Genomic DNA, 16,833 nt, shown 5'->3' on the forward strand with positions numbered 1-16,833 from the left:
ATGCAGGTAGTTTATTCATACAGTTTAAAACACAGGTAACACAGGTAAACTCTACCTGTGCCCCTTAGAGGGGCCCCTTACCAGGTAATTGAGTGTGATAATTATACTGTTTATTTAGGGAGTAGACGTTCAGGGAACACACCTCTTGTATGTTAAACTTTTGAGTTTTTGATATATCGTATTTGAAATTACTTTCCTTTTTATTATCAAAGATTTTAAAGCAATTTAAATTTTTTCCCGTGAATTTTCTCCCTTTCAAAAACAATACTCATTCATATAGTATTTGCATTAAGTTGTCGTATAACTACATGTATAATTATGTAAACGCACGTTATAACAAATTTCATACCTTATCGCCCCTCTTTTAAGCGATTTCTAGATCCGCGCCTTATATTTTGTACTAATTATTACTATAACTATAAATAAGTTATATTGAGAAAATCATACCCTCTCCCTGAAATATATATATTTTCATATATTTCAGGAAATATATTTCAGATGTGTTTATAACACATTTTCCTTACATAATTATGATCAACACAATTATTTACTAGTATTTAGTGAATCCATTGTGAACTGAAGGGGAAAAAATATGAAAATACCGGGCTCGTCCGGGATTTGAACTGGGACCTCTCGCACCCAAAGCGAGAATCATACCCCTAGACCAACGACCCGCTTACACAAATCATTATGAAATTTCGATTTCAATCAGTAGGTTATATATTTATAAGATATGAATCTTTCAATATGGGAACAATAACAGAAGGTCTTTTATTTTGCGTTTATTCTACATTCTTGTGATCCAAATTCATCTCGAGAAATTCTTATGCATATTTATTCGGTTGTATGATTTTTAAAGAATAAAGAAGTTAGACCCGACAATGATATAATAGGTCAACATATATTTGTGTAATTCAACATAAAAGGTTATTTTTATACACCAAAAATGTGCTTAGTCTATCATATGGAAAATGACTTATCGAAATTTCATCCATGCACGTTTTAAATGTAACGTTTCTGTTATATTTATACCCCCCGCTTGAAAAGTGGGAGGGTACACTGAAATCAGTTTGTCCGTCCGGCCGTCTGTCTGTACGTCTGTACATCCGTCTGTCTGTACGTCCGTCCGTCTGTTACGCTTTAGGGTATCCATCTCTTATACGGTACTCCTCTTATACCACTGAGTGAAATTTAATGAAACTTTCACAGAATCTTTATTACATATTGCCATTTTGCACCTCCTATTTTACTTTTTGATCCGACACATATTTTGGGTTTCCCGGCCACAGCAAAACATGGACTTTGTCATCAGTTAAAACCATATGGGAGGCGGGGGGAATCACTTAGTGAGCTCATTGCTCACAGTACCTTTAGTTTACACTAATTTTAATTTGAAAAGCTGTCAATATTTATTTATTTATTTTTTTGACAATGCTTCGAAAAGAACAAGATGTGATTATGAAACACTATGCGCCCGGCGGCAACAAAGTTCGAAAAAGTTATTTTTAGCATATAGGTCTCACTCAAGGTCACAAGATCACTGATCTTGGCGTCATTTGAAAGATCTTAATTAGTGGAGTATGCATATCAAATATGAAGTCTCTTTCTCCCACGGTTCAAAAGTTATGGCGAAAGTTTGAAAAAGCTATCTTTGGCAAATATGCCACAGTCAAGGTCACAAGGTCCTTATTCATTAATCTTGATGTCATTTTAAAATAAAGCGTTTAATTAGTGGAGTATGCATACCGAATATGAAGTCTCTATCTCTCACGTTTCAGTTATGGCGAAGGTTAAAGTTGACAGACAAACGGACAAACAAACAGAGATAAACAGATAGACAGGACAAAAACAATATACGAAGGCGTTTACACTGTATGCATAAAATTATCACGGGAGCCAATCATGATCATGATCATCGTCATGAAATCGAAAAATCTGACAGTTATTCCTTATATTTACATGCTCTTGATTCTGCCAATCCACGTGCTACAAACCCTGCTTCTGTTTAGCTATTTGTCCCGCCCTACACGTTTTTTTTGTAACCGCGCCTATTGATGAACCAGTACATTGATGGAGATATAAAGTACATTGACTATTTGTAATTTTATCTCGGACAAAGACATTGGAAATGTAAATATTTATACATGTAGGTCCGATGGGTGGTGTTATACATATATGATTGCATAATGAATGTAAAATAAAATCGCTGTAAACACAAGTCACTATTAATAATAAAATATTTACTTACTAACTTACTTACATGTACAAGATTATTTTCGATGTCAGTTGTCATTTTATATAACTATCTAGATTTATTTATTTGGCTAATTATACCCCGCTTGAAAAGGGGGAGGGTGTATAGTAATCGTTATGCACGTCCGTCCGTCTGTCTGTACGTCCGTCTGTTACGCTTTGGGGTACCCATCTCTTATCCGCAACTCCTCTCATACCACTGAATGAAATTTGATGAAACTTCACAGAATCTTTATTACATATTGCCCATGTGCACTTCCTATTTTACTTTTTGATCCCACACATATTTTGGGTTTCCGATAGCAAAACATGGACACTGCCATCATATTCATGTGGGAGGCGAGGGGAATCATTAAGTGAGCTCAAAAAGTAAAATAGGAGGTGCACAGTGGCAATGTAATAAAGATTCTGTGAAAGTTTCATTAAATATCAGTCAGTGGTATGAGAGGAGTTGCGGATAAGAGATGGGTACCCCAAAGCGTAACAGACAGACAGACGGACGAACGTACAGACAGCAAGACGGACGTACGGACAGACGGACATACCGATTACTATATACCCTCCCGCTTTTCAAGCGGGGGATATAAACAAGTACAGTGTAAAACATTGTGTGTGATGAAACTTGAAGATATCTTTTTTAAATTAAGTCAGTATCTATCTATATTGCTGTAATGTACATGAAATATATTAGCATTATCTTAAACATTCAATTAAGGCTACTTCTGAATAAAAGAAATCTTTTTATAATGATTATATGATTAAAGTAGAGTCTAAAACATTCACTGTGCATAGCAATATGAAGTTGTTATATACTAACAGTATAGTCCTTTAGATTAAGTCTTATCTTTGTACTTTTAAAATATGGCTCGTTGGTCTAGGGGTATGATTCTCGCTTAGGGTGCGAGAGGTCCCGGGTTCAAATCCCGGACGAGCCCAAATTTTTAAACTTTACTGAACGATTCTCTGTATTGCAACACAGATTTTGATTTATAACATGCTTCAAAATGTTACCAATCAGTATGTTATTTTTTTTCATATGATAAATTTATGATAACAAAATAAATGTTCATTCCCTTTCCTATTTCAAATCTTATATAAACACTTTCTATATATACATATAGATATCGACGACGTGTTGACAGATAACAATGATTATTTCCACTCTTATGTCGATATCATGTAATTCCAGTGAGCTTGAAATAAAAGACACCACAGAGTCTGACACATCTGTTTATGTTTGGATATTTTATTGTTCATAGTAATCTAACAGTCAAGCTTCAGGATAAACGAGATGGCTTTAACTTTTCATTCGTCAACGTCCCTTACTTATACAGCAACATACCTTTATCAACTGTATACGAGGTTTATTTCTCTCAGTTGATTCGATACGTAAGAGCATGCTCTATGTACATCTGTATGAGCAATTTATAAAACACAAATTATTGACAGCCAAGTTGATGAAACAAGAATATCAACAGTCATCATTTCGTAAGTTTCATGGTCCATATAATGGCCTTGTCAGCAAATATAATTTATAAGTCCAATGCTGACTGGCGTTTTTCATAATAATTTTCAGGCCATTATTTACACACATTTAAAATTTTTCCGTTATTTCACGATAATGACAAGGAGCATACGAAGATGTGGTCAGTCGGAATGGGGATGCTCACCCTTCATGGCACCTGATCTCATCTCTGATATTTTGGAGATTCATGTTTGCTCTGCTCCTGTTTTGTAATGTTTAAATAACTTTTGATTTTAAATACTGTTTGTTATCTCCAATTGTACCTCATATAAAATCACGAATCATGAAAAGAGCAAAAAAATGGATTCATGAAATATCAGAATAATGTAGAACAAAGGAGGGGCTAGTAAACTTCCCCTATCAATATGGCAAGTACCCTGTAAATTTTCTGCATTGAAAAATATTGACAAATCATACATTTTCTATTTTTATACATATTTTTTATTCTAAAATAATTAGTATATTTATCTTACTCTGTTTTTCTTGTATTAGTAGACTTTTTAATTATGCACTAATCAGTAGTAAATTTTAAGCTTCAAAGTATCTGATTTGCCTCTAAAAAATTTTTTCCCATTTTCTCTATACCGAGACTGTTGATACTAATTTTTACAACTGTGATTTTAGATATCTAATATAATACTTCGTCTTTAGCATTTTCCCGAAGTAATACTTGTATATGGCAGATACTATATATTGAAACTAGTAAATGGAAAAGTCAATGCAAAACTTCACTGGATACAATTTTCAAAATAGAATAAATATATTGTAGAACATTATTTTTCTTCAAGGCAATTTGCGTTGCACAGTGGTTAGAGCGTCTGCTCTAAAGTCGCGAAGTAAGAAGTCAATCCTTACGTCGCAGGTTTGAATCCCACAGGGACGTGGAGACCGGTCCTTCGGATGAGACCGTATAAACCGAGGTCCCGTGTCATAGAAGGTACTGGCACGAAAAAATCCCTCCATGCTCAATGGCCCGAAGTGCCGAGTATAGGACCTAATTTGCAGCTCTCCACCGGCAAATGGTGGCGTCTCCATATGAGTGAAAAATTCTCGAGAGGGAGACGTTAAACAATATAAACAATCAATCATCAAAACAATTTCTTGTAAGAAAAATGGTTTAAAAAATAGTAGGGCTCGTCCGGGATTTGAACCCGGGACCTCTCGCACCCAAAGCGAGAATCATACCCCTAGACCAACGAGCCGCTGAAGATTATATGTGGTAAAACATGGAAAGGTAAGTTTATCTGTCAGACTGTCGGTGACAACTGCCATTTTATTTCATTGACCTAGTACATATGTACATCTTTCCCATGTGAATTAAACATTACAAATACTTCCGTAGATAAACACTTCTAACTATAAATGCAAGCAAATAAACAAACGACAGTCAAATTATTAATTAAGAGTTTTAGCCTTTGTCTCTTCAAATTAATTTTCAACAATGTTCAAGAAGTAAATGAACGTAATTGAACTTACTTTGACGTCATAAATTTGCTTATCATTAGTATATTTACTAGTATTTAATCCCTCAATTTATTAAGAATATTCCTCTCGATAAAATGTCTAAAGCCAGGTATATTCATATTTGTTTTCCATTCTAAAGATTTTAAAATTTTAATTGAAAAGTATATATATATTTTGTGCCAAAATTTGCGTAAAAATATTCATTGTTAACTTGAACATCAAACGTACTGTACAAATCTTATTAATCAAAGTTATTTCTTCATAAAAACACCAAAAGTTTATACAATTGCGAAAAAAATGCAGATTCATAATAACACATTTAGATGAAGACTTTATTTTGATATATACCATTTGAGTACAGCAAAAATGTTATTAAAATTCAAAAAAGAAAATCTTGATTTTAAATGAACAAAAAGGATAATAACCACGATCGTTCATAAAATATTTCCAGTAGGATTTTTATGTCTCATTGGTATAGGGGTATGATTCTCGTTTACGGTGCGAGAGCTCCAGGGTTCAAATCCAATCTTTTTTTAACCTTGCTGAACGAATCTCTGCATTGCAATATATGCTCTGAAATGTAACGAAAAGTATGAACATAGATTTCTTTTCTCCCCTTTTCGTTTTGCCATTGATGTGATATATAAAATACCGGTATAATGAAAATTATTCAATTCCACAAATCATTTAAAAAAATGAAAATAGCAAAAAGACGGATTCATGAGAACACCAGATGTAGGACGAGAGTGAAGATGCTGTTTATTAAAGGTACTTGGACACAGATTTGAAGTTAATATTTTCTCATTTTTTCTGTATAATATCACAAATTATATATTTTAATAGCATTTCACACAAAAATTAATTAATAATCTTATTTCATTTAAAAGTTATTAAAACTTTAAATTTTTTGGCGGGTTTGATTGACACATCCTTGCACTTTCAAAAATTTTAACTTTATTCTTAATCCTTAGGAAAAGTGGCAATTTTGATGTGTTTTAATGAGAAATATTAAAATTTTTATCAAGAAAAATAATTTTATTCAGAGTAGAAATGTTAGAAAGCAAAATACCTTTACAAGTATCGTCATTCCGAACTAAGAGATGCGTACAGAGTTTAGCAAATCGAGCACACTCGTGTTATGTACACAGTTTTTGTAAACAGGGCTCGAGTTCTGTTATTGTTTATATTTAGAATTCACCGGGTGCGTTCAATCATCACAGACTGCTTACCACAACTTACGGTATTGACAATATATTGTGTGTTTGTTTTGAGAGAACAATATGAGTTTTCAAAATTAAAGTATTAATATTTTTCATTTATACAAAACGAGTATTGCCAATTTTCCTAAGGATTAAGAATAAAATTAAATTTGTGAGATTTTGCAAGGATATGTCAATCAAAGATTCCGAAAAATTTGAAATAAACGAAATATATTTTTAATTAATTTTTGTGTGAAATGCTATTAAAATATATAAGTTGTAATAATTGAGAAAATAATAACTTTAAATCTGTGTCCAAGTACCTTTAAATATTTATAGAAATAGGCAAAGTACGTCAATTTTGAGAAATATGATTTTTTTTAAAAATGAGGGCTCGTCCGGGATTTGAACCCGGGACCTCTCGCACCCAAAGCGAGAATCATACCCCTAGACCAACGAGCCGCATAAGAAAACGCTGATTTAAGAGAATGATAAGGAAAGGCAAGTTTATCTAACGCGTTTGATTGGGAGACGATGACTGGCCTTTTAATAGATCGACATTTTACCTATACACGTACACAGTAGTAATTCTCCTATACATGTATGAAACTAACACTTCTACCACCCCCATTAATAAAGTCTGTTCAATATGTTTCCAAGCAAATAAACAAACAGACGAACAACCCATTATTTGATTAAGGTTTTTAATCTTTTAGTGAATTTTCAACAATGATCAACAAGTATAGGAACGTAAATAATTCTTACTCATGTCACATGTTTATTTACTGGGTATTTGATTTTTCCTTTTAATGATATTCCTAAATACAATTTCTAAATTCATGCGTATTCTTTTCTCTTTTTAAATACATTGATTATGTATTTTTATGTCAAAATTTATGCATAAATTCATTATGTATTTGAACGTCTTCTTTTATTTAGATTATACGATTCTAAGTTGTTTATATAATTATATATAAAAATCGCAACAAAGAATTTTTAATAATTACCATCGTCCTAAAATATACTAGTATATCAATCATATGAAATATACATATACGGCTCGTTGGTCTAGGGGTATGATTCTCGCTTAGGGTGCGAGAGGTCCCGGGTTCAAATCCCGGACGAGCCCAATAATTTTTTTTTTACCTTGCATCTCCAAACATCTCCAAACAGATTTTGCCTTCTGAAACTTGCTTCAAAATATGATATATCGGTGTGTAGATTTATGAAGGTTAATATATATTTCGTATGATGAATTAACATTTACGAACAAAGTTCATCCCTATAAACGATATCAAAAAAATAATAATCATGAAAAGAGCAAAAAGACAGATTCATGAAAGCTCAAGAGGTAAGACGAAGGAGGAGCCTGTATGCTTCCCTGTTCATCTGTCAAGCCTTCAGACAATTTTTTATTCTGAGAATATTAAGACTATTTTTAAGAGATTAAATGTGTTGTTTTTTAGTAAAATCTCTTGTTTTTGCTATACTTGCGCGTTGTTAGTAAGCATTTATACATTGAGTATGGTAGCATACATTTCCATTTTTATTTATTACTTTCTGTTCATATAGAATCAAGAGGTGTCACTTAAAAAAATTAACATTTTTGATTATCTAGATTGTACATTATCCAATGTTAGTAAGTAACTATAGTAAATGGTATACATGTATATCAAAATAAACTTTTCCTCTAAATGTGTCCTTATAAATCTGGTTGTCTTATTTTTGCAATAATACAACTTTTACTAAGACAGTTTGATCCTCAGATTCTGAAAATCAGCAGTTAAAGCAATATGAACTGTATTTTGAAGAAACTTATTTTGATCGCAAAATATGTTATTATGATTAATTGGTATGTAAGTTAGACCCTTATGATGAATATGACCAAAATAAAGTTTAAAAATGTTTCAGAAGAAATAATTTTGTACAAACAAATCTACAGTATTATATAAGAAAGCAATATTGTACAGGACGATAATAATGTAATTTAGCTTCAATCAAAGCTTATTAAAAGTTCTTCCATCGCAAATATCAACAACAAAGTTTAGAAATGTTATCTTTTTCTTTCACTGAAATAGATATTACCAAATTTGTAACTAACTTTTCCCATGCCAAACATGCAGTTCATATTGCTTTAAGTTATTAGAAATGCTCTCAAAATATTTCTGAATTCATAAAAAAAAAATCATTTCACCATGGCATGTCTTGTAAAAATAATTCTTTATTATAGTTAATGATATCATACTGTGAAAAATCTCAAATCTCAAATATATTTCCAGGAAATACAAATTTAAGCACCAGGTATGATTTTTCTAATTGTAAATTAATCAAAAATATATTTTAGAATAAAAATTATAGGTGTGCAGGTATTTGGAGATATATTTGTATTTTTCAATAATAACTTCTTTTGTTATATCTTTAAAAGTTTGTTCCTATACAAATTTATACGAGAAAAGTCTAACATTTCTAATGTTTTCCTGAGCAGGCATAAAAAAATCAATGTTGGACCACTGAGTGAGATGTTGGACCGATCGATGAGATGTTGGACCCCTTACGTCACAGAATGGGCGGAGCTTAATCTCATTTTCATTCGTTGGTGTTCAAAAGTGACGGACATAGGGTAACATCACGGAAGACAGTACAAAATACATGCGTGTCAAAAAAAAAATTAAAATGAACGGTATAACAAAACATTTATTGACTATGTTATCGGGCAAAATGCGTTTTATCGACCCTCGAACCAAACTGAACGCATGTTGCCCTCGAACTTAGTCAATAAATATATAATATAGTGTAAAAAGCTTGCATTTTCATTTGAAGACTTCACAGACCACTTCACTTCTACGCGTAATTTCATATCATGCTAATCTCTTAGGGGTATATGTATGATTCTCGTTTAGGGTTCAAATCCAACTTTTTTTAACCTAGCCAAACGATTTTCTGCATTTCATTTGCGACCACATCTCTGGCTGACGTGACGTTAAAATGACGTAGCGATGATGCTCCAGGTCGATAGACATATACCGGTACATGTTTATAATTTCATCGGAACTTATCTAATTATCAGGTGTCTTAAAAAATTTTGCATACATGTACTTGTTTTATTCTTTTTTGTCACGGTAGCCTAGTGGTGGAGCGTTCGCTTTATGATCGGGAGGCCAGGGTTCGATTCTCGTTCGCGGCGCCGCGTCAAAGCTAAGACGTTTACATAGGTAGTCATTGTTCCTTCGCTAAACGCTCGGCACTAGAAGTGAAAGTCGCGGGTCTTTTGGATATGACCTTAAAATTGTAGGTCCCGTGTCGCGGTGGGCGTTGGCACGTTAAAGAACCCTCACTGCTCAATGACCCTGAGTTCCGAGTATAGGTCTAAATTTGAAGCCCTTCACCGGCATACGGTGACGTCTCCAAATGAGTGAAAAATTCTCGAGAGGGACCTTAAACAACATACAATCAATCAATCAATCAATCTTTATAAAATGTTGACAATTTTTCATGAATTTATCTCTGCCCTTGATGGAGTTAAAGTAAATGTCTCATTAATTTCCGAACAGTATAGTTAGGGATTCTGAGCCCTCGCATGAATTCTGTTTCTTTGATAATATTTTAAGTATGCCATTACGGAAGTTTTAAATATTGCTCACTAAATAGTTCTGTTTCAATCGTCGTTTTTATGTAGATAGGGTGAACTGTCCTGTGTAGTAAGATAGTATACACGGAAATTCCGAAAAATTGATTGAGTGTCAGACAATCATATATTTATTGTTCCTAATTATTATATAAATGTTAGACACTGATGAAAAAAAACCATTTTTTGGATGTGTTTTCCTAATATAAGTAAACATCTGTGATTTTTGTTATCTAATACATGTACTTCGTTTTTAACATTTTTAACATTTAGTCGTTGTTAAGTCACTGTATAATTTCATCGGATACAATTTCCAAAATTGAAAAAAATATATTGTCGAAAATGTTTTTGCTGTATTTTTTTTATTTCAAGTTCGACAAAGCAATTTATTGTGAGAAATATGGTTAAAAATAAGAGGGCTCGTCCGGGATTTGAACCCGGGACCTCTCACCCAAAGCGAGAATCATACCCCTAGACCAACGAGCCGCTTTAGAATGTACGCGGTAAAACGTGAAAAGATAAGATAAGTGTTATTGCATGGAGACGATGATAACTGACCTTTTTATTGACAGTAAATCTGTCAATTACACGGTAAATCTTTCCCATATGAATTAAACATTGCAGATTCTTCCATTGCTGAATCCTTTAAACTATAAATCCAAGAAAATGAACAGACAATTAAATAATTATAATGATTAATTTCTTCAAATTTATTTTCAACAATGTTCAAGAAATAATAAACAGCTGATGAACGTACATTTACTTATGTAGAGGTAAATGCTAATTTATTTAATTTGATCTTTCAATTTAAGAATATTCCTCTTGATAAAATTTCTAAAGTATTTGTTTTCCTTTCTACAGATAGTCAAACCTATGAATTTCATCTTATGAATCAAATAAAGTTATTTCTCCATAAAAACACAAAAAAAGATTTTTAAAAATCATGATCGTCCTAAAAATGTATCCAGTATATACATGTAGCTAGAATATATATGACTCGTTGATTTAGAGGTACATGTATGATTCTCGTTTAGGGTGCGAGAGGTCCAGGGTTCAAATCCAATCTTTTTTTATCCTTGCCGAACGATTTTCTGCATTGCGATATATGCTCTACAATATAACAAAAGAGTGTGAAAATAGATTTCTTCTCTTTCTCCTTTTTTTTTGGTTTATCTTTCATGTGATACATATGTATAAAATATAATGAAAAATATTCAAATCCACAAATCATTTTTTTAAATGAAAAGAGCAAAAAGACAGATGCATGAAAACACCAGAGGTAGGACGAAGGAGGAGCTAGTAAACCTTTGTCAGTTTGTCAAGTAGTCTGTAAGACCTCTATATTGTAAAATATTGACAAAACATACACTTCATACACTTTCTATTTTCATACATATTATATACCTTTTAAATAAGAGTATTTTTCATATTCCTTTTGTCTATAAAGTATCTTTCTAATGCATTAATCAATGAGCAAATTTTAATTTCAATAATATGTTTTTTGCTTCTTGACAATTTTTTTTTTTACATTTTCTATACACTGTTTTTATTTATACTAATTTTCATACATTACAATTAGCTATTGTGTCAAGTATTCTCTCTTTTTTCCCTCCGCACCGATAATGCCGATATTGACTGATTCCTTGAATATACATGTACTTGTGACATACCATACATACATACATGTACTTTCTACATTTACAATATGTTTCTGTGACAATCCATCAAAACCTACCAAGTGTGGGGAGATATGAATGAAGGATATGGAGATAACGAACAGTATTCAATATCAAATTCCATAAAACAATACAAAATAGGAGCAGAGCAAACACGGACCTCAAAAACATCAGAGGAGTGATCAGGTGCCATGGAAGGAGTGAGCATTCCCTGCCGACTGGTCATACTCGTCGTGTGCTCCATGCCATTAGTGTATAAATAATGGACTAACAATTAGTATGAAAAACGTCAATCTGCATTTGACTCGATGATAAATTGTATTTGCCGAAAACGTCATTGTATTGACCATAGAATTTACGATATGATTACTTTAAACGTGACTACTGATACTCTTGTTTCATTAACTTGTTTGTCAATAAATGCCAGTTATGTCAATTTTCACGTGTAAGTTGTAGACTTCAATTTGTCAAATGATGAAATATAATTTTTTAGAGCTTCTCTCCATGTAATTTGACTATCTTTAGTAATTTTGACCACTCACATGACAGAGTATAATATTTCTTTGGTTTTTCTTTAAATCAAGAACACAGTTGCATGATGACAGAATTCCCTCTCCCGAATATAGACCCTTGGTCTTTCCGACTTTTTTCTCATGAAATTATCTTTCAATAAATCTATTTTGTCGACATAACATATTTATGCTACAATCTGTACCAACTTTGTCTGAATTTTTCGAATAAAGTATATCACAAAAGTGCCATTCATATATATATACATGTATAATTTATGACAAAAAAGAAGTCGAAAAGCCCCAGGGTCTGAGGCTTCAATATACTGTTCATGTATTGAAATTATTCGTTTAAAAGCAGTATGAAACCTTTATTTCCAACATATTTCAAATTTAAATTAAAAATCATTGATGTAGATGCTGTTTATTAAATATTTATTAGACAAAATACTTCAATTTTGAGAAATATGATTTTTCAAAAAAAAAAAAAAAAAAATGAGGGCTCGTCCGGGATTTGAACCCGGGACCTCTCGCACCCAAAGCGAGAATCATACCCCTAGACCAACGAGCCGCTTAAGTAAACACTATATTAAGAAGAATGATAAGGAAAGGTAAGTTTATCTGTCAACGCGTTTGTTTGGGAGACGATGACAGCTGGCCTCTTAATTGATCGACATTTTACCTATACACGTACACAGTAAACATATGAAAGTAACACTGCTAACACTCCCATTAATAAATCCTGTTCAATATTTTTCCAAGCAAATAAACAACCAGACGGACCATCCATTATTTAATTGAGATTTTTAATCTTTTAAGGAATTTTCAACAATGATCAACAAAGTAGAGGAACGTAATACTTACTCAGGGGTCATCTCACAAGTTCATTTATTTAATTCTTCATTTTTATGATTTTCTTAAGTATAATTTCTAAATTCATGCATATTCTTTTCTCTTTTAAGATATATATTTTTTTAAAAATTAATTGATATGTATTTTTATGCCAAAAGTTATGCATAAATTCATTACGTTCTTGAACGTCTAGTCTTTTATTTAAATTATACGATTCTAAAAGGTTAATAATTATACAGAAAAATCGCAACAAAGGATTTTAATAATTACCATCGCCATAAAGAATACTAGTATGTCAATTAAATGACATTCATATGGCTCGTTGGTCTAGGGGTATGATTCTCGCTTAGGGTGCGAGAGGTCCCGGGTTCAAATCCCGGACGAGCCCAATAATTTTTATTTTACCTTGCAGAACGATTCTCTGTATCTCCAAACAGATTTTGCCTTCTGAAACTTGCTTCAAAGTATGATATATCGGTGTGTAGATTTCTGAGGGTTAATATATATTTCGTATGATGAATTAAAAAAGTTCATCCCTATAAACGATATTAAAGAATAAGAATCATGAAAAGATTGATTAATTGATTGTATATTGTTTAACGTCCCTCTCGAGAATTTTTCGCTCATATGGAGACGCCACCACTTGCCTGTGGAGAGTTGCAAATTTTGTCCTATACTCGGCGCTGAGGGCTATTGAGCAGGGAGGGATCTTTTTCGTACCAGCACCTACTGCAACACGGGACCTCGGTTTATATGGTCTCATCCGAATGACCGGTCTCCTCGTCCCACAGTGGAATTCGAATCATGAAAAAAGCAAAAAGACAGATTCATGAAAGCACAAGAGGTAAGACGAAGGAGGAACTTGTATGCTTCCCCTGTTGATCTATCAAGCCTTCAGACAATTTTTTTTTTAGTATTCTTAGAATATTAAGACTATTTTTAAGAGATTAGAAATGTGTTGTTTGATTTTAGTAAAATCTCGTGTTTTACTATCCTTGCGCGTTTTTAGTAATCATTCTACTATATGGTAGCATACATTTCCATTTTTATTTATTACTTTCTGTTCATATAAAATCAAGAGGTATCAATTTAAAAAAATTTTGCTTTACTAGTTTGTGCAGTATTCAATCTAGAACTATACTAAATGGTATGTATCAAAATAAAGTCTTCCTCTAAATGTGTCATTATAAGTCTGGTTGCCTTATGTTTGCAATAATACAACTTTTACAAAGACAATCTGATCCCCAGATTCTGAAGTTAACAGTTAAAGCAACATGAGCTGCATTTTTGAGAAAGAATTTATTTTGATTGCAAAATGTATTATAATGATTAATTTGTATGTACAGTAATTTAAACCCTTATGATCAATATGTTAAAAATAAAGTTTAAAAAAAATGTTTCAGAAGATATAATTTTGTATAAACAATATTGAACATGAAAACAATAATGTAATTTAGCAAAGCTTATAAAAAGTTTTTCCATCGCAAGTATGAACAACAGAAGTTTATAAATGGTCTTTTTTCTTTCATTGAAATAATTATTACCAAATTTGCAACAAAATTTTCCCATGTCAAACATGCAGTTCATATTGCTTTAAGTTATTAGAAATGCTATCAAAACACTTCTGAATTCATCAAAAGAAAAATTATTCCACCAGGGCATTTCGTGTAAAAATAATTCTTTATTACAGTTAATGATATTATATTGTGAAAAATCGCAAATCTCAAATATATTTTCAGGAAACACAAATTTAAGCACCTGGTATGATTTTTGTAATTGTAAATATAAATTAATCAAAAATATATTTTAGAATAAAATTATATAGGTGTGCAAGTATTTGGAGATATATTTGTCTTTTTCAATAATAACTTCTTATGTAAAACGCTTGCATTATCATTTGAAGACTTCACAGATCACTTCATTTCTAATTAAACATCATGCTAATTAGCATTGATATCTAAAGCTGGATTATAGGAGACTTGATCCCTTTTTTCCTTTACTTTCATAGAGAAAAATAGAAATGTCAATTTTTATACAATACAATTTCTTAGACTTCACAGGTTTCTTTAATCATATTAAAATTTAAAGTTTTCTCCGAAGAAACATGGTAAATATATAAGTACTACTTATACACACACAACGTGTACTTAACATACATGTATTTACTATTCGTAGAAAAGTCAAAATGTTAACTGTATGTCGATATCATTTTCAGAAAATAAAGAAAAATCATTGATGTAGATTTTGTTTTTGTTTTTTTAATCATTTCTATCAAATTTGACAGGATACGTTAATTGTGATAAAAATGGTAACAATTTTGGGCTCGTCCGGGATTTGAACCCTGGACCTTTCGCACCCAAAGCGAGAATCATACCCCTAGACCAACGAGCCACTTAATCTAACAAAAGTATGTAAAGGTACTTTTATCTGTCAGCGCGTTTGTTTGGACGATTGACAACTGGCCTTTTAATTGAACGACATTTTACCTACACAGTAAATCTTTCCAATATGAATTTGAAATGACTGATACTCGCGTTAAGAAATCCTCTTAACAACACATCGAAGCAAAATGCAAAGTCAGATTAAGTTTTACCGATGATCAGGAAGTAAATGAATGGAAATGTAATTGATATGTTTTCTAATGCCAAAGTTTACGTACTTATTCAATGTAGACGTGAACCTAAAAGTTACTATTTAAATCAAATGAATCTTATTCAAGTTATTTATAATTATTCATAAAAAGGACATAAAAGGATTATGATGATCCGCTAAAGAAAATGTAATAATTTAACAAAAAATGGCTCGTTGGTCTAGGGGTATGATTCTCGCTTCAAATCCCGGACGAGACCATTCTTTTTTTTTACATTGTTGAACAATTTTCTGTATCTCACAGAATTTGCCCACTGTAATTATGCTTCTAGATATGACAAATAAGTGAGTACATTCTTTTCTTCTTTCTTTCTTTGTGTTCTTTTATCATAAGATAAATTCAAGATTACAGTGGTTGAGTGTAGGCCATAGGGTCGCGGAGTAAGGAGTTGATCCTTACGTTGAGGGTTCGAATCACAGTGGGGGACGTGGAGACTGATCATTCAGAGGAGACCGTATAAACCGAGGTCGCGTGTCAAAATAGGTGCTGGCACTCAAACATTCACTCACTGCTTAAAGGTCTTGAGTGACGAGTATAGGTAAAAATTTACAGCTTTCCACCTATATGAGTGAAAAATATCAAGAGGGACATTAAACTACAAACTAATAAACGAACGAACAAACTTTCTTCGATCTCACAATTTATATTAAAAATACGAATCATGAAAAAATAAAAAAAAAATAAAAATTAAAAAAAAACACGGATCGATACAGGAAAACACCAAACGTAGGACAAAGCACGAACTAGACTAAACTTCCCCTGTGAATCTGTCAAGCCTTCGGCTAACCCTAATTAAATATTTTAAAGATATGGAAATTCTTTATTCATTATATATGATTTTTTAAATAAAAAAATTAAAACTTGATCTAATTAGTAGAATTATCATGCATTTATAAATAGCAAATTTTAAATTCAACAGAAACTGATATGCTTTCCATTTAATTTTTAGATTTCTTTCTGCTAACATTATTTACACTAATTTTCATTAATAATTTCTTGGTAGTTTTTAGTTTTATCTCTTTTTACTGTCCACATCATAATTTATAATTTACTTCCTGTGTGGTAGCACACATTTCTCTG

General features: G+C 32.0%; 8 non-coding genes across 8 annotated transcripts; 3 read left to right on the forward strand and 5 right to left on the reverse strand.

The window, feature by feature from the left end:
• The first annotated feature begins 3,116 nt into the window (after positions 1-3,116).
• On the forward strand, positions 3,117-3,188 carry Trnap-agg (transfer RNA proline (anticodon AGG)). The gene has a single exon. It is a non-coding gene; the product is annotated as a tRNA-Pro (tRNA).
• A 1,720-nt stretch (positions 3,189-4,908) lies between these two features.
• Positions 4,909-4,980, reverse strand: Trnap-ugg (transfer RNA proline (anticodon UGG)). The gene has a single exon. It is a non-coding gene; the product is annotated as a tRNA-Pro (tRNA).
• Positions 4,981-6,831: 1,851 nt separating this feature from the next.
• On the reverse strand, positions 6,832-6,903 carry Trnap-ugg (transfer RNA proline (anticodon UGG)). Its single transcript has one exon. It is a non-coding gene; the product is annotated as a tRNA-Pro (tRNA).
• A 595-nt stretch (positions 6,904-7,498) lies between these two features.
• Trnap-agg (transfer RNA proline (anticodon AGG)) lies at positions 7,499-7,570 on the forward strand. The gene has a single exon. It is a non-coding gene; the product is annotated as a tRNA-Pro (tRNA).
• A 2,912-nt stretch (positions 7,571-10,482) lies between these two features.
• On the reverse strand, positions 10,483-10,552 carry Trnaq-uug (transfer RNA glutamine (anticodon UUG)). Its single transcript has one exon. It is a non-coding gene; the product is annotated as a tRNA-Gln (tRNA).
• A 2,198-nt stretch (positions 10,553-12,750) lies between these two features.
• Positions 12,751-12,822, reverse strand: Trnap-ugg (transfer RNA proline (anticodon UGG)). The gene has a single exon. It is a non-coding gene; the product is annotated as a tRNA-Pro (tRNA).
• A 597-nt stretch (positions 12,823-13,419) lies between these two features.
• Positions 13,420-13,491, forward strand: Trnap-agg (transfer RNA proline (anticodon AGG)). Its single transcript has one exon. It is a non-coding gene; the product is annotated as a tRNA-Pro (tRNA).
• Positions 13,492-15,422: 1,931 nt separating this feature from the next.
• Trnap-ugg (transfer RNA proline (anticodon UGG)) lies at positions 15,423-15,494 on the reverse strand. Its single transcript has one exon. It is a non-coding gene; the product is annotated as a tRNA-Pro (tRNA).
• Positions 15,495-16,833: the final 1,339 nt, after the last annotated feature.

This window comes from Saccostrea cucullata, unplaced genomic scaffold, assembly GCF_032062105.1.
Source record: "Saccostrea cucullata isolate Sc308-1 unplaced genomic scaffold, CSIRO_AGI_Scuc_v1 ctg287, whole genome shotgun sequence".
NCBI lineage: Eukaryota > Metazoa > Mollusca > Bivalvia > Ostreida > Ostreidae > Saccostrea > Saccostrea cuccullata.